At 32.2% G+C, this 19,692-nt stretch overlaps 1 protein-coding gene across 4 annotated transcripts in view; it reads left to right on the top strand.

Annotated features, from left to right (window-relative positions):
• The first annotated feature begins 4,094 nt into the window (after nt 1–4,094).
• Nucleotides 4,095–19,692, top strand: part of LOC118183506 (uncharacterized) — a 155,060-nt gene continuing 139,462 nt past the window's right edge. The window contains exon 1 of one of the 4 annotated variants that reach the window (XM_085819280.1): nt 4,095–4,350. The gene's annotated coding sequence lies outside the window, so the exon portion shown is untranslated. The remainder of the gene's footprint in view (nt 4,351–19,692) is intronic. The other 3 variants (XM_085819285.1, XM_085819287.1, XM_085819290.1) reach the window with 3 other exon arrangements.

Raw genomic sequence — 19,692 nt, 5'->3', positions numbered from 1 at the left:
CTGCGTCTGCTCTCAGAGAAGCGGCGAGATGACAGGCCTTAGCTTGGGAATCCCATCCATTCGCATCCGCAACGATAGAAAATTGTGTCCTATACACCTGCCAGGAGGTCTTCCCATCATATGTAGATAGTTTCAGAACGGAACGAGCAGGCATCGATAAAAATTTGAAACCTGCAGAATTGTTTCCTACCGTCGCTATGCACTTCTTTAGGCTGTCAACTTCTTTGGCGACGGCAGCAGAAACCCTATCATCAATTTGTTGTTCGACGGCAGAAACTGTCTCTTCTATATGTCCAACTTTAGTTTCAACCGCGTCTATTCTGCCTTCCATAGCCTCAAATTTATTTTCTATTACGCAGGTAATTTCTCTTTTCATTTCGTCCTGACCTGCTTTCATCTCATTTTTAAGAGATTTCATCTCTTCCTTAACGGATTCCTGGCCCAATTTCATTTCTTCTTTAAAAGATGTTTGGCCAGCTTCCATCTTTTCTTGGAAAGCAGCAAAAGCAATGAGCTGTCTCAATTGTTCTTCCATCCCTCTTGTTATTGGCATTCAAATCCCACTTCTGACACCAAAAATTGTTGCGTGCGTACGGGTTCGTTATGAAATGAATGCACAAGTCCGATGAGAAATGAACAAAAATTTATTATTATCACAACAAAAATGCTTAAATTTTCTCAAATTATCATGCAGTATTACAATATCTCACAGTAGTTATCTTTTAACTACTCAAATATCCAATAGAACGTAATTCAAAACAGCTAAAGAACGCTAATCCGCGAATTCGCTACAATCAACAAGAGCAGTTTTCTAAACAACAACAAACTAAGCAAGCAACTACTACGAACTGAGATGTTTTCCTCCTTTTATAAGATTTTAAAATCACGCGCTAGAATTTTCCAGTACTTTCTCGAAAGCAAAAAGAGATATTTATTTATTTAATGCACGCGCTCTTGTATTTTCAATTTTCCGGCTTAGCTTTCTTTTAATATTCGTCACGCGCTGCACTGCGCGAGAAATAAAACCATTTAATTTATAAATGAACTAACATTAGCTTTTTAAATAGCAAATTCGTAACAATATTCATGCTTTAAAACATCTTTAAAATAAAACTTTTTTTCTCATATACAGTCAAAAGTCGTTAATCCGGACTCGTTGGGACTTCGGCGATTCCGGATTATAGATCATCAGTTTAAATCTCAAAAGATGGCATGCAGAAATTCTAAAATTAAAAATATGAAACCTTAATTTATTAAATAAAGAACAATTATAATCTAAAGGGTATCAAAATTTACAAAAAAAGCTTTATATTTATTTGTTTACTTTATTAAACATTTCTTTGAATGTAAGTTGTTTTAAGTTGCTTCGTTTTATGTGATAATACTTTCTCTTTGATTCTATAAACAGACACAATTTCTTGTTCAGTTACAAAGTTCCGCTGTTCAAGTCCCATTAATTGTTGTGTCGAGAATACCGACTAACTTGTGAATCGAAATTTTTTCGTTTTCACTAACCTCTCTGTCACATTCTTCATGTCTTTATCCATTTTTGCAGGAGTTTCACTTTTTGTTTGATGGACATTGAAACATACTTTCGTTTTGTACGATTCTTTGGGAGCTCCAGAATCGGAAATTCTATTTGACATAATCGAAAGTTCAAGTTTACTTTTATAAAATTGCTCTTACAGTCTGCAAAAAATAATAATCCGGATCCAATTCGAAGATTAAGGAACAACGCAATCATCAACATTAACTGAAATAGATAATTAGATAATTTTAGATTATGTCGTCCGTTATACATAAAACGCGCAAAAACGTATTCTGTGCTTGCGCACATGCATATGCACAGTGGTAAAAGGTCTTACGCGCACGCGTAAACGCCTATGCGCATGTGTCAATGCGGCGCATGCGCAGAAAGTTTTTAGCTTTGAGTTTTTAGCTTTGCGAAATTTGCCAACCCTACGTGTTATACGTAGTTTTGTAAAAAGAGCATGTGGAGATTCACAAAATTTTCCTGCATTTTCGTGCAAATTTTTGTAATTTATGAGAAAATAGCATTGTACATGGATAAAGTGAAGAGTGTGCGTAATGCCATTTTTGTGCAATTCTGGGATGTTTTTTTAAGTAAAAATAAGTCGACGTGTACATGGTTATGGCGAATACGGTTTTTAATCGGTGCTAAAAGCAATAGCCAAAAGATTTCTGCCAAAAAAATAATTCTGCAACTTATTCAAATTCGAAACCGGAAGGGTTTAATTGCTATTTTATATTTTAAAAGAAAATAATATAAAAAAACTGTATTAAAAATTATCTGTAATTAATAAATGTACATTTTCTTTCCATTCATACTTTTTTACTCAAACTTACAAATAGCGTCAAAACTTACGAATAGCGTCAACCTGGTTGCGATAATACGTAAGTACCAAAGTACCTTAAGATATTAGATTATTGAATGTTGAAACGTCATTATGAGAAAGAAAACAAATTGGCTTTTGCTTCAATAGGATTGCATGTAAAATCATAAATGTAAATCAAAATTTTATTAAAATTAATATGTTTATGAATTTTGTAATGAAATATCACATATCTTTTTAATATTTAAGCAGTATAAATCAATCTAATTAATTTAAGCAATACAAATTAATGTAGTAGTATGTGGTGTACAAAGAGTTTAAATATTTTTAAAAGAAAAAAAGAAGAATGTCTAAATTAATTGAATACTAAGCATCTGTAAACTATATCCATGTTGGCATATAGAATGATATAAATGATATATTGTAATATCAGTGAGTCGTAGAAACTTATTCAAGCTTGAAGTTTATTTTTGTGGACCTCACATCAGAGTCTACAATAATAATGTTCCATTATTAATATTTAAAAAATTCAAATGACAACTTATTGCAGATGTGAAATGATAATTTCAACTGGCTAATCAGTATCTTATACTATCGTAATGACTCTCAGGATTTTTCATTGCTTAATATTGTGATTTTTAATGAGATGTAGTAAGAGTGTATTTTTAATCAGATTTTCTTTCATACGAATTTTTTGGAGCATGATATGATGCTCATTGGGATTGATTGCATAGTTATGATCTTGCTTTTTTTAAGAGAATTTGAAATATATTTTTGAATATTCTGTGTAATGTTTTTGCTATAAAACATCTTTAGAATGAACCTTTTTTTCAATATGTAGACTAAACTTCAGATATACTTTTAATATATTAATGTATTAATAAGATTTATGTATTTCACTTAATGTCCACATGTGTATTTATTATTAAAAAGCATCTTAGGATCTCAGATTGAATCTTGAAAAATCTTTATGGGAATGAAGAAAAGAGAGTTCATTTTGCTTCAATATCATTGCACCGAAAAATAATTATAAAGCAATATTTTATTATATTAGAATTAATGAATTGATATTAATTTTATTATGAAATACTATATATGTTTGTTTAGTATTCAAGCAGTATAAATCAGTCTTCATAATTTAAGCAATATAAAATCATCTGAGAGCCTTAACATATTTTTTCTTTTAATTACAAAATGAAAACATCTCATGTTTAGTTCATTACACATGTTATATTTTCATTGATATTAACATACCGTATAATTTTTATAAATAATTTTGTGTCCATTTTATTTCTGTATAAAAGTTCAGATATGTTTCAGTTTATTTAAATCAGCTCTGCTATATTTACAATATCACTCGAATCTTATTTTTATTTTCTGTTTGATAAATCGGTAGAACGGTATTTAGTATTTAAATATCCATCATTACGATGTAACATAGTACGTTATTATTCCTAAAATTCGAAATATTAGTTGTAAAAATTAATTTAACTTGACTTGAGTTTGAAATAAAACGCTGCGTACTACATAAATGAATCAGTCGGCTGCGTCTACCGAGGAACGATCGCCTTCGATTGTGATGTCACAAATCGGTGGAGCAGGCATGTAGATATCTAGTTGGCCTTGGTCGGCCTCACTTCAATTGCTAATCCTTGTTTTATTCACGTTCAGCAAAGTTCGGAAATAGACCCATGCATTCGACTGGGATGAGGGTTTTCTAACCCAGGAGCCCACAAACACCTGAACTTCGTTCATGCATCGAGCCATTTATTTTAATTTTATTTTGTCCCATCTAAAATGTAGGAAGTTCCTTTTTAATCTCCTCTGAAATACGAAATTGTCCTCTTTTTCCTTCGCACCTAAGCTTGATTTTTCGCACATCGGTGCAGAAAGACTTAGTGAGTGCAAAACAAAACATCTGTCTACTTTGTCTGTCCGCCTGCGAGTGAACTTTTTATACATATCGAAAAATAAATATCTGAGCTCCTTTAAAAAGGTAAATACGTATAATAATCTTTTTACTAACAGTGAGTATATAATAAATAGATGTGATGGCTAAATTCACTTGAATGTATAAAATGTGAATTATTCATATCATTTAAGTTCTTGTAGCATACTTTTGTTTAGACCGTTGATGATTTTATAATCTTGCATAAAAATTCTCTGTAACTCAGAATAAAAGTTTACAATTGGGTGCCCCTTGTTTCTTGGCGATTCTTTTTTGACGCCAAGATCGGCGTCAGGAAGGCACAATTTTAAGATGGCCGCTACACAAAACCAAAATAAGAAGTCAAAGAACTACTCAAACTCTGTGTCCGTGTACACATCGATCTGTTTTCGGTGAATCTTCGGATTATGGTAGCTTGGCGATTTTTTGGCGACAAACCGTACTGCAGCAACCTGCTAGTTTTTTTGTTTTTTTTTTGGACGCCATTTTGTTTCCATGAAGTAAAGACATGTTTTTCTTTTTTTTTTTACTAAACATATTTTCCTACAATCTGCTAGCCGAATTACGCTTATGCTAGAACTTTTATGGAACAAAAGTGCTTAATCATGACGAAGATTATGTGCGAAATTGTTTCTAAGTGCTTATTAGCTAAAATCATGGGGAAAAGTGCAGAATCGCCCACTGCTTGGCGCGTTTATGAATTACACATACTCGGTATCCATGTACACGTCGACTTAGTTTCACTTAAAAAAAAACCTAGTATTGCACAAAAATGGCATTGCGCACACTCTTGACTTTATCCATGTACACATCGACCTATTTTCGCTTAAAAAGTCAAAGAAAATTGACAAAAATCCAATTCTTCTTACTCTTGTAAAAAGCGGCAAACAAATAAGGGGACGATTCTGCACTTTAGCCAAATCACGATCGGAATTTTCCGGAAAGTAGTGGAACAAACGTGCACAGAAATTTGTTTTTACAGGGCAAATTTGGAACTCTGTACTTCTCAGATTATTGCTAAAGTCCTAGCTAGTAATTTTTATCGCTTTACCAAAATGTCGCCAAACTACCTGTTACCATATTCCAAAGATTAGTCCTGTTTTCACTTATAAAAACATCCTGGAATTGCACAAACTAGGCATTGCACACTGTCTGAAATTTTTCCATGTACACATCAATCTATTTTCATTTAAATAAAATCCGTAAGCTAAAACAAGTTGAAACTATCATGGTAATCAGAAGTGAGGTTTCATCTCCAAAATTAAAAAAAAAAAAAAAATGTCACTAATTGAAGGGGCACCCAATTCTACACTAGAGCCACATGCTTTTCCTCGAAATATAACTGATTTATTTTGTATTGAAATCAACTTCGGTTAACCTTCTAAAACCGGGCCGAAATTCTCATAATATAGCCTTCAGACCGGCGCGATCCGAAACAGTTTTGCCCCCTCTATGACATTTTCCTGATGAGAAAAGTCGTTAGTTCCCCTCCATGGATGAAGTAAAATTTACATGTTTGTCAGATGCTTACGTCGAATAGTAGAGGGGTTGCTAGATTTGCAATTTTTTCGATGATTATTTTGCTTTCATTTAAATGAAGTTCTAAATAAATATGCAGTACTGGATGCATATCCAGTGCACACTTTATTTAGAACAAAATGTATGCAATGTTTATATTTCACTCACTATTTCTAATCAATCTCGTAAATAATTTGTGAATTTTTTAACTTTGTTTTCATTCTTCATTTATATTCGTATTTTCGTATTAGAAATTAGAAAGCGAGAACAAAATTTAACAAAATATAGTAAATACGGACTAGATTTGTAAGTCTAACTAACTTTAACAAGTATTACATTGGACTATCAGGCAAAGAAGGTATATCTTTAACGAGAATTTTTCTTTGTAAAATTGGCTTTTGTTTATGTTAGCAGATAAAAAAGTCTGTGACCTATACATGCAATCATCAAAAGAATTTTGAGAACAGTTTTAAATGTTCATGAAGAATTAATTATATGTCAATTTCTTTTCATAAGTAGAAATTTCATCTAAAACCATCGTTATATCCAAAAGTTAAAGTCTATTTCATTTTCAACGAATATTTTATTTGCACATAATATATTTTCTAATTTATTTTAGAAAGAGTAATCTTTCACGTTTTCAAAAGAATAAGGAAATACTGGGTGTTGACACAATGTAGTAAATCTGTTTTTCATATTTCTTCCAGTAATGAAAACGATTACCCTGGAATATTTTCAAAGCAAAATTAAGAAAACAATTTACGCCAAATTTTGCATAAAGTATCTTCTCGTGTATTTTTTTATTTAAAGTGTGGAATTTTCTCTTTGAAAATATCAAAAATCATGAAGAGCAAAATTAATTCATGAGAAATAACTTTGAAATGCAATAATTCCATCGTAATATGAAATAGTGGAGAAAAGTGCAATACAGTTTATTTATTCACAAATAATCCCCCTTATATGCGTAATTTATGTACTGTCGATTGAGAAATATTAGGTTAGTAAATTAAACCGGTTATTTCAATACTTTTCCTTTATCAATATTTTTACGGGCTCTTCAGTAGAGAGGTAAAGGTGGCTGAACACTTGTAGCTCGCTTGGGTTTGAATCCCGGCTAAATAGTTGGATTCACGGTTTTTGTGTAACGTAAATGCAAGCCAGTTCTCTTAGAAAGTCCTCCGCGAAGGCATAACTCCCCTTATACAGGTAATTGTTGTGTGCTTTGATGTAATTCAGTAAGCGAACAAAATTAATCCAATCAATACCGAAGAGCGGGTTGATTACATGTGGAGTTTTCCACCAGGAATGTAAATGCGAGCAATTTTCTCTTAAAAAGGTTTACACGAAAGCATCCATCCCCTTAAGCAGATAGCGTTTGCGTACTTTTCCGTAATCCAATCCTAATTTTCATACATTTAATAGTAAGTTGACATACACCTTATTACAGACAAAATAACAAACTTTTTTAAAGATATTTTTTTATCAACTTGTCTGAATTCCCTTTATTTCTTGAGGAGTATAAGAATTTCAGCATATAAAACTGGCCGAAATTTTATAAAATGTAACTGATGTTTTGATTCAATTTAGAAGTAACGTGAGCTTTACTGATATTTAAATACTTTTTGGCAGATCTCATCCTAAAAGAGGGTCTAAAGATAAATTGATTTTATTTAATTTACAATCAATGAAAATCATTGAAAGCAATCACTGAATGAATGAAAATCACAAAACCTATTATGCATACAATTGTCTCTTATTTATCTCCTGATAAATCAGACAAAATTACCTACATAATAGAAGCAAAAGAGTTAACAGTTCTTAAGGGTTTTATGCACTCCACAAAAAAATGTCAAAATAAAATCTTATTATTCATAAGTATGAAAAGGAAGTAAACGATAAAAGCGGTTTTACCTATTTTCTAGAAGGGCATTACATCTAAAATATTAATCTATTCTTATTTGTTATGATTAAAAAACATTAAATATGTTAAATATGCTTAAAGAGCGTGCAAAATCGCTGACGTTTTAATCATAGCAAAAGTCAGTACTAAAAAAATTAGCATTAAAATTATGAGACAGATTGAGAAAGAGATGGCCTCTATTTAATTTTCAAGTATATTGGCACGAGACGAAACCTGGGGTTTTTGCCAAAATGTAGCCAAACTGATGAGAAGAGGGAAATAATGCGTAGCCAGCGGCTACTCTGAGCAACGACAATGGACCACCCAAAGATCTACAGATAGGCAATTCTCTAAAATGAAGAAAGCATGGATGGTACGACAGTTGTACCAATGCCGGCGTCTGAGAAAGTCATTTTCCTGGTACAACTGCTGTACCAGCCGGCTTCGAGAGGTTAACCATACTAAAGTCAGAAAAGTTAGCTTGGTTCACATGCATTTAATTGTACATGCTTGTTTCGAAAAGTGTTAAAATTGTTCAATGCTTATAAATTTTCAGTTAAAATCTGTGCATATCAAAACAGTACACAGTGATCAGTGAAAATGTAAAAAATATATCCCCATGAAATTTTGCGCTCTCACTAGAAAATATGGAACTACTCTTATATGTGCCCTTAGGTCGCCAAATTTCTCGCCAAACATTTTTGGCCAGAAACTCCACGCTGCCATATTACTACCAAAATGTTTTGTCTACGTTTCGAATTTTAAGCCTAAAATGTCTTCAAAAACGCGGTTTTTGCAAATGCAAAAACCATGTTTTGAAGACACAATTTAAGCTAAAAATCCGAAATCCGTTTAGATAGCAAAAACATAGTTTTTAACCAAAAATATTTGACAAGAATCCATGTACACAGCGATATGTTTTACCTTCAAAAAACATCTATGAATTGCACATTCTAGGCACTGCACACAAATCAATCAAATAAACTAAACTAAATTACAAACAATTCAAAAAACAACAAAAATTCATATTAAAAAAACAATGAATATAACATTCTACAAAATAAAAACAGTAAAATAAAATGCACTTACCATAATACATTCGTTAATAAAATTTCGCCAGTCACACAACGTCTCTGAACAAAAGTGCCACGATTTTGTTATATCACATGTCTTTCTGAGATTCAAAATTTCGAAAGTAATGATAAAAACTTCCTCCAAAGTTAACTTACTACACCAAAACCACAATCCAAATCTTAAACTTCGCTGACAACCACATACTTTACCAGCAACCATTTAACTGGAAATCCACACAAGAACTATCAAAAATGCCCTTCTTTGTCTGAGTTCTCATAGCAGCTCCGCATTTCGGACTCCGTTTTAAATGTCAAACTGAAATTCCAAAAATACACTTCAATCCTCATAAACACACCCGTGAACAAAAGACTCGTTAACAACTCCAACATCGTACCTTTTAATACTAAATTTACTTTCCATACAATCTAAAATAAGCGACTGAAATCTTGCCACCACGTCTATCATTGCAACATAGGCCATGTCAAAACACGCATGATACGAACCAACGAGCAATTAAACCAACTCCAAAAGAGTTTTAAACGTTAAAAGGGTTGCCATACAACATGCAATCTTGCCAAAAACCAGTGCATGTATCGCCACATTTGGTGAAATTAGGGCGCATATAAGAGTAAAGCCAAAAATATCAGTAAATTTAATTCCTGTACTTCAGAAATTGCCAGTTTCTGTATTTTTTAACGCATAGTTTTTTTTTTTTTTTTTTTTTTTGTTTGTTTGTTTAGGTACTTAGATTTATTTTAATACGAAGTATTAAAGTGAACAAATTTTTGTATACTTCTGTATCGACCTTGGCGAGAGAAAACAGTGTTGGCGCAATTTGGGCTGAAAAAAGTGCGATTTGCTGCCAAGTGTTATAAGCATGCAAGAAAATGAAAATGATTTGAGTTAAAAATAATAAACTAAACCGGCGATTCTTTCAGTGTCTACATGGCATAAGTTTTTTAATATATCCATTTTGAAAAGAAGTTATATAAATTTTATTTAATGTAATATTTAATTAAATAGTAAAAGTCCATATATTATTTCATTAAATGCAATTTTGTAAGCAGTTTATTTTAAAAAAATACATAATCATATCAGAAAACTCATTTTTTATTAACTGTTTCTGATTGCAGCTGATCAGCAATTGCTCCTAATAATGTCTCAAACACATCACAACCAAATTGGTTCCTGAATACAGCATGACAAATGGTTTCTTTTTCAACATGCAATTGCATATTATGCCAATTTCCACTATTTTTCACTATATGCATTTTTCTTGCCAATTTCCACTATATGCATTTTTCTTGAAAAAAATTAAGCAACTTTTCCAGTTGATGATGGTACATGGAAAATAGTAAGCATAATAAATATTTGCAATGAAATGATGCTGTATTTTAAAAGTGAAAATTTTCACCGTCCGACAAAATGTGAACATGAGCGCACCAAAAATTGGTATATTTTAAAATGAGAGTAGAAAAATACACATGCATAGATTGATAACTATAAGCATTATAGTTTGATCATCTCGGACCAAATCATTCTCAAAATAGGCTTGAAGGAAGGGGACTTTTCTTTTCCTCCAGCATATCTCTTTCCGGAGAACAAAAGACTTTCACGCCGCAGAAAGCAAAAACATCCCTTTTGGATGAGTCTATGTGTTTTCGCAGAATTCCAGGCAGGGCTGTGTTTGAGATGGTCGAATTGTAGTTTCTCTTCAGTGCAGAAACATTTCATACATTATCGCCAAGGTAGCTCCAGAAGACGAGTTTATTTCACAGTTCTTAATTTAATCCATGAGATAATTAATAATCCATAATTGATAAGATCCATAAGATAATTAATTTAATCCATAAGAATGTGTGTACATTTCAAAAGTAGATTATACAAAATTGTCTTTTCTGCAAAAACGGGGGTATTTTCCTGTTGTCAAGACCGGATTTGGAAATGCATGTATTGTGTGTATATATATATATATGTAGGCATACATATGTGCATATACGTACATTTATACATCTAATCAAAAACACTTTCCAGTAATGGTGCACTTATCATACCATTTTTTAAATATAAAAGAAATATACAGTCAAAAGTCGTTAATTCGGACACCCATAATCCGGAATGATCTATAATCCGGACCTCAAAGCTACAAACTTTCTGCGCATGCGTAGCGTCGACGCATGCGCATAGGCGTTCACGCGTGCACATAAGACCTTTACAGCTGCACATGTGCGTGTGCTCGTTTAATGTATAACGGACGGTATAAGCTAAAATTATCTATTTCAGTTAATGTTGCAGATTGCGTTGTTCCTTAATCTTCGAATTGGATCCGGCTTATTATTTTTTTGCAGACTGTTAGAGCAATTTTATAAAAGTAAGCTTGAACTTTCGATTATGTCAAATAGAATTTCCGATGTTGGAGCTCCCAAAGGATCTACAAAGCGAAAGTATGTTTTCATGTCCATCAAACAAAAAGTGGAATTGCTGCAAAAAGTGGATAAAGGCATATCCTTTGTTTATCTAACCATTTCGAAATCTGTTTATCAATTTCACGCTGCTCTGCGGCCAGGGGAGGGGAGAAACGCCACGGCGCACAATGAATTGGAAGTTGATCTGTCAGCACATCCTTATCTTCAGGGCAGATGTTTTTATTTTATTTGGCTTATCCGATGTTGGAGCTCCCAAAGGATCTACAAAGCAAAAGTATGTTTTGATGTCCATCAAACAAAAAGTGGAATTGCTGCAAAAAGTGGATAAAGGCATATCCTTTGTTTATCTAACCATTCCGAAATCTGTTTATCAATTTCACGCTGCTCTGCGGCCGGGGGGGGGGAGAAATGCCGCTGCGCACAATGAATTGGAAGTTAATCTGTCAGCACATCCTTATCTTCAGGGCAGATGTTTTTATTTTATTTGGCTTATAATTTCTTACTAAATGCAGTATTTCATCTCGATGTACTCCGTCTTTGATATGATTTAAATCAGATTCCTGGTCATTATAATTCGCTTCCGATAGTGAAGAAAGGGTACTTACGTATTAACGCAACCAGGCAAAAATTCACATAAATCGCCAAATTTGGCGACCCTACTTACAGCAACCTTATGTTAATTTATTAAAGCGAGGTGTGCGTAGTTCGTAGATTCGTTCGTTGCCTACATTGTGCCATTCGTAGATGTTTTTTTAAATTAAAACATGTCACTGTGTACATGGATTCTTGTCTATATTTCGAACTTTAAGCCTAAAATGTCTCCGAAAATGCTGTTTTCGCACATGCAAAAACTACGTTTTGAACACACGATTTAAGCTAAAAATCCGAAACAAAAACAAAAAATTTAGATAGCAAAAAGTTTCTAACCAAAAATATTTGACAAGAATCCATGTACACAGCGACATGTTTTAACTTAAAAAAACATTATGAATGGCACAATGTAGGCAACGAACGAATCTACGAACTACGCACACCTTGCTTTAATAAATTCACATAAGGTTGCCATAAGTAGGGTAAACAAAATAATATAAAAATCTGTATTAAAAATTATCTGTAATTAATAAATGTACAGTTTCTTTCTATTCATACTTTTTTGCTCAAACTTACAAATAACGCCAATCTGGTTGCGATAATACGTAAGTACCGAAGAAAGTGACACAGATGTTAATGAGAACGAAAAAATTTCGATTGACAAATTAATCGGTATTCTCGACGCAGCAATTATAGGACTTGAACAGCGGAACTTTGTAACCGAACAAGAAATTATGTTTGTTTATAGAATTAAAGAGAAAGTATTATCACATAAAACGAAGCAACTTAAACAACTTACATTGAAAGAAATGTTTAATAAAGTAAACAAATAAATATTAACCTTTTTTTGTTTGTAAATTTTGATACCCTTTAGATCATAATTGTTCTTTATTTCATAAATTACAGTTTCATATTATTAATTTTATAATTTCTGCATGCCATCTTACCAGATTTAAACTGATGATCTATAATCCTGAAAAATCGATAATCCTGAATCGCCGAAGTCCCGACGAGTCCGGATTAACGACTTTTGACTGTATATATAAGTAGTTGGATTACTAACCAGCATAATCTAAATCCCACTGCAGCAGCTTGTTTCTGTGCAACACCAGAGTATTTTCCATTTCTCAATGAACATCATAAGCACATCACCACAGATAATTTAGAGATTGTGCAAAATTAAAAGACCTCGTGAAATTAGGAACTAAGTTCAGGCCAATCTACAGCATTATAACTTTCACTGCCTTAATAGTATTGATCAAAGTTAACCTCAATGAATTTATTATCAAAACAGGATATAAAGTAAATATGCCAAGTAATGTATTCTTAGAATAGAAAAAATAAGATTTTAATTAAATAAAACACCAGATTTTCAAAATTTTGGGCAATTTAAATAGAAATAAAATTAAACACAAGACCCAAGATCTTTAAAAAAAAAAAATTACTATCACAAGAGTAGATAAAACAGGTAATAACTTCATTATTATTTAGAAAAAATATTATAGTCAACTAATAGAGGCAAAATTCAATCAACCAATTACTTTATAATAAAGGGAAAATTGTTGAAAAAGAAATCTCCATTATAAACAATTTTAAAGTTTAATTTCCTATTGTAAATCAGGGGCATAGCTAGATTGGAACAAGGGGAGACATTTGTCCAAGGGGAAGCCAAATTCATGTTACGAAATGTTAGAATTAAATAATTTCCATTCTTAGCAAACAAGAGGGGGTGCAAAATTTTGAGCTGTCCTCTGGTACTGAAAACCCTAGCTGCAACTCTGCTGGAAAACAATATATTTTCTAACCTCAGAGCTCTTCCCAAATTCCATAAAACACCACTTAAATTCAGATCTATAGCCAATAGAATTAAAAATTATAAAAAGCGCATTGCCTACTTATTTGCAAAACAGCTCAAAAAGGTTAATGATTTAACTTTTAAGTCTGCTAAATAAGAACACAGTTTTTGTTGGAGCATTAATGGAATTTAAAAAATTATTAAAAATTGTTGCTACTAGAACTAGAAATTAACTGTTATTTAATGTTTTTGAAAACTTTTATAGAAGATGATAATGGTCGAAATGGCTGCCCATGAATTTTTGGAATCGCGAATAATATACAGTCAAAAGTCGCTAATCCGGACTCGTCGGGACTTCGGCGATTCCGGATTATAGATCATCAGTTTAAATCAGGTAAGATGGCATGCAGAAATTATAAAATTAAAAATATGAAACCGTAATTTACGACATAAAGAACAATTATGATCTAAAGGGTATCAAAATTTACAAAAAAAAAAAAAAAAAAAAACGCTTAATATTTATTTGTTTACTTTATTAAACATTTCTTTCAATGTAAGTTGTTTAAGTTGCTTCGTTTTATATGATAATACTTTCTGTATAATTCTATAATCAAACATAATTTCTTGTTCAGTTACAAAGTTCCGCTGTTCAAGTCCTATAATTGCTGCTTAGAGAATACCGATCAATTTGTCAAACGAAAGTTTTTCGTTTTCATTAACCTCTGTGTCACTTTCTTCACTATTGGAAGCGACCATATATAATGACCAGAAATTTGATTTAAATCATATCAAAGACGGAGTACATCGAAATGAAATACTGCATTTAGTAAGGCATTATGAGCGAAATAAAATAAAACATCTGCCCTGAAGATAAGGATAGTGCTGACAGATCAACTTCCAATTCATTGCGCGTTGCGGCGTTTCTTCCGCCCCCCCTTCCACGCTGCAGAGCAGCATGAAATTGATAAACAGATTTCGGAATGATTAGATAAACAAAGGATATGCCTTTATCCACTTTTTGCAGCAATTCCTATTTTTTGTTTGATGGACATCAAAACATACTTTTGCTTTGTAGATCCTTTGGGAGCTCCAACATCAGAAATTCTATTTGACATAATCGAAAGTTCAAGCTTACTTTTATAAAATTGCTCTAACAGTCTGCAAAAAATAATAAGCCGGATCCAATTCGAAGATTAAGGAACAACGCAATTTGCAACATTAACTGAATTAGATAATTTTAGCTTAGCTTATACAGTCCGCTATTCATTAAACGCACATGTGTAAACGTATTATGCGCATGCACACATGCATATTCACAGCCATAAAGGTCTTACGCGCATGCATCAATGGGTTCCCAGACAAAAGCCCACTGGGCGAAAGCGCACGCGACAAAAGCCCCCAGAAAAAAGCCTACTATGATAATTGCCCACGCGACAAATACCCACAGCGATGAAAGCACACATTGATAAAAGCCCATACTGATAAAAGCGCACATAATCAAAAGGGACTTGTGGGTTTTTTTATTACTATACCATGTATTTATAATTTTAATTATAATAAATGGAGTATTCAGATCTGAACTTTTAATATCTCAAATATATGTCTGTTTGTATCTTTTATCACTACTTTATTTATTTAATTTATTAGGTTGAAAGCAAACTTTCTACTCTCTGATTAAGTGATTAGCTATAACGTTTCAATGATAAATCTGAAATTGCATTTTATTATTTATTTATTTATTTAACTTTGGTATGTGTATGTGGAAATGAAAAATATCATTGTGGAGTTTCTCACATGCTATTTTTAAGGTAATATGGTTGAGATTAAATATAATTATGTTTCATTATTAAAACTATTAACTTTTTAATTAAAAACACTTGAATTTTATTTTATTTCTTTTTAATTTTGCCTTTAGTTCCTTTTTAGTTTAGGAATATTCAAACAGTTAAGCACAATGAAAATTTGGCAAAGAGATATTTTATTCTTTACTTTAGATTGAGCTTATTATCAAAGTTTAAATATATTTCTCATTGAAAGCTTTTTTGAATGTAACAATCATAATTTGGCGATTTTCTAGAGATATTTTCTTCTAGATTTCTGAATAAATTAAAACTGTCAGCTGACATCCTGTCAGAAAATGAATTCCAAATGTAACCTCTTAATCTTTCAATTACAGCAATTTGGAATAGTGTTTTTAATTTTCATTTTATTTATTTTTAGGGGGTATGGAACAACTCTTAGAACTCAACATATCTGCAAATTTAAGTACAATCACCTCAAAATATAGTAATAAATATGAAGCATTTTATTAGAAATTAATTACAAAGAACTAATTTGTAATTAGTGAAGATTACAAAGAACTATGCATATAATAACATCTAATAAAATTTTGTAACTACATAAATATATATATAGAGAGAGAGAGAGTCATCAGATTCAAAGTTTATCGTTAATAGATTCTAAGTATACATATTATATAAATTCATCATTCATTAATAGTATAATGTATAGTAATAGGAAATTAGTATTAATGCTTCAAATTGTAATATTTTAATAATTTGTCTTGCATTTGCTGTATATTTGTTCAAGACATATGGATGAAAAATGCACAGGAAAGCAGCTAATCTTATATAACAGCTGATTGTGAAAGAAAAATTGCAGTACTCTTAATTACAGTTATAGTGCTTCTCCCTATTCTAAATAGCCGTTTTCTAGTTGACATTAGATTAAATTAATTCCATTATCCATTAGAAAATAATTATAGTGAATTATATCTATTGACGACATTTCCAAGAAGTCGCCTTATGAAAGAGACCTGTATTTTTTGTGAACATAAACAAACATTGCCAGTGAATATCACATTTCTAAGACCACCATATCTACAACCAATCCTTTAAAACCGTGAACGGTTCAGTTTATAAAGGCCTCACCATATTTTTCATAAAACATGTACATCTTCATTATACACTTGCTACATTTTGATTTTCTGTCAAAGCAAAGGAACACTGGTTCTATTTCTTTAGAAGTATGTAAAATTAAAAAAATGGACACTATATGACAAAAATGGAATTAGATTCAAAAACACACCTCTTGAACATGTCTGAAATTCATTATTCTGCTCGAAATAAATTTATCTAAAGAAAATGTTTAATAAATATTAGAACTCAAAGGCTAAGTCAGGTCAAAGTAGTAAGGGTCATTTCGTCTAAATATAACTTTTCTTAATCATAAAGTGACTTTTCGAACAGCGAATGAAACGGGAAAGACAGAATAAGTGCGAACAGCAGCAAACAAACAACACTATTTCGAACTCGACATGAAAAGAGAACAGATGAAATGACACTAAGCCAAGGGAAGGCATGCCTTCGTGGAGGACGTTTTAAAGGAAACTAGCTTGTATACATGTTATGCAAGGGGAAAATCACGGAAGTGCCATTGCAGTCAGCCTTTCCATTGGGATTTAAACCCCGTACCGAGCTACTAGTGTTTTTACCGCTTGGCCGTTGGTGAGCCTTTACATGAAAAGCTTAAGAATTGGATGACTGACACTTTCTTAATGTACAGCTTTTATTCCTTTTTTTATTAATTTTTATTCATCTAACTAATTATTTATTTTTACTGATATTTGAACTTTTTCTCGGATTTGTTTTCAAAGGAAAAATGTCTAGAAAGTTTTGCGAATTGAAAATGATTAAGTCTTAGATGAGATATGTTCTACCAAACAAAAAAATGTTTTCACGTTTAGAACGTAATATATGTAAGTTGTTATGCATTATTGCTTATCTCAACAAATGCTCAAAATTTTTTTCTCTTTTGAAATCAACAGAATTTTTTTTTTTTTTTTTTTATGAAATTAACCCCAGTAAAACATAGAATTTAATTTCATGTTTGAATGTTAGCTTCAAGAATGTAGCTAACAAGCAAGTTATGAGGTCTAATCGTTCACGGGAGCATGCAAATTGTCAATGACCTTCTGATTGCTGGTGACTTCTCACTAGTCAAAAGAGTCCAGCGAGCGGTAAAGTCGCGGAACACTGGTAGTTCAGTCCGAGTTTCCAATCCCGCGGCTGCATGGGCGTTTTCGTAGTTTTCCCCATATGTAATGTGTATACGAGCCAGTTTCTCTTAGAAAAAGTCTTCCATGAAGGCATCCCTCTCCTCAGGCAGATAGCCCTTGAGGCTTTGCCGTGCTCATATACCCCAAACCAAACCAAACTCACTAATCAACTTGGTGTTCAGTAACAACAAAATAAGGATAAAGGTTGAAACCTTTTATTCAAGAGAACTGTTTACAAGAGTACACCTTGTGCTTAACATATAGGCCACTGCTTGTGGTGTTATGTTACGTAGAAGTAAAAGGCCAACCTAACATTTACCTGAAGTAAGGTAGACATTAGCTCTACACATTGACTAAAAATAGAACAACCTTCCAGCATCTTCAAGTCGTGATGAAATTGTGACTCCAGCCAACACTGCAAGTTCTGCCTCTGCCGGGCGTTAAATTAGATCAAGTAAAATGCATTTCATTACATGATATATATAGCAATACACAGTTATACAGGTGCACGTTTTATGGTGTTATTTATTGTAATGGCTACAGCATCATGTTTCAGGACATTACATATTGCGGTAGATAAAGGCGTAGATGATGTTCTTTTAGGAGGTGTTTGCAAACATGATTTGTTTACATCAGTGTTTACTATCAAAACTAAGTTAGCATTATAAAATTGTTTTCAAAGCTTACTTCATTCTGAATATTTATGCTTACTGCTTACATTTAAGTATTGTCATATAGATGTGCTGATACTTTCAGCTATTCAGTATTGATGAATGAGTTGCTAAAGTATCAGTACAACCATACAACAATACTTAAATTGTTGTGTTGATATTTTAACAACTCAATCAACAAAATATTGAGTTGCTAAAGTATCAGCACAATTAATAAACTTAACATTTCAAGGTAATAAATTAAATAGAAGAATTCAAGATTAGCTAACAGGCTTTCTCAGACAATTAACTTACTTGCGCACTTAATGCAACGGCCGCAAATGGTTAAACTCTGACAGCAGAAGTCGATGTAGCCAAATTATTTTTCATGTCTCCAGCGTGACGCCTGAACTAAAAAAAAGGTGGCGGATGATGATTCTTCTCCACCAAGATTTGACGACTGGGTCCTCTGGTACCCAGTCGTCTTTAAAAGGGGAAGTATATACGGTATTTTCTCCCTCCTTCCAGAATGCCTTCATAGTGTAACGGTTAGTACAATTGGCTCCTATTCGAGAGATCCAGGCTCGAGTCTCGAAAAGGGCATTGCTTATTTTTCATATCTCCCGCATAAAAAAAACCTAATGACTCTACAGTAAGAACTAAAGATCCGTAAAGTATAAAATTGTATATTTAATTCAAGTTGGCTCAGTCTAGGCCAGTGATTCTCAACAGTTTTTCCCTCATGTGCCCTTTCCACCATTGCTAAACATTCATTCAATCTCTCCTTCCCAAAACTTGAAAAGTACATATGCGTTTGTTTAAATATGGATTATTTTTAATGCAAATTAAACAAGTATAAAACATGTTAATAAATACCAAAATTTGAATAAAAGTGCTTTTTTATATTCATAAACTAAGTCTAAATACTTAATACGTAAAGAAAAGGTTGACTAAATTACTCTCTGAAACTGTGAAATTCCCCTTAGGGCTATTCCTCCTGATTGAGGACCCATAGTCTGGACAGAATTAGTTTTTAATAGCGACTGAATGTAGAATTAATTTAATTTGTCTCACTTCTCTTATAATAACTTTTGTTATATAAAACTTCGGATTACGTGCATGTTTTTTGAAAATAAAAGTTAAGACACAAATTTAAAAAAAAAAAAAAATTATGCTTAAAATTTGATGTTGAATTCAAAAACATTTATTTGGTAACCAGACCTAATAAACTTGTTAATTTGAAGTATACTTTACTTGTTCTAACTAACTTCTGCTTAATGAATTATTCTTAGGAAAGAACCTTAAAAACAGGTGAAACATTTCATGCTAGAAAACAAGGTATTAGAAACTTTTGAACTCATTAAGAGAAAAATTATTCA

The sequence above is a fragment of the Stegodyphus dumicola genome, chromosome 1 (genome assembly GCF_044657685.1).
Source record: "Stegodyphus dumicola isolate Sdum_Otavi_A_Nest chromosome 1, ASM4465768v1".
In the NCBI taxonomy this organism is placed as follows: domain Eukaryota; kingdom Metazoa; phylum Arthropoda; class Arachnida; order Araneae; family Eresidae; genus Stegodyphus; species Stegodyphus dumicola.
Note: the sequence above shows the minus strand (reverse complement) of the source record. Positions and strands in the feature narration are given on the sequence as shown.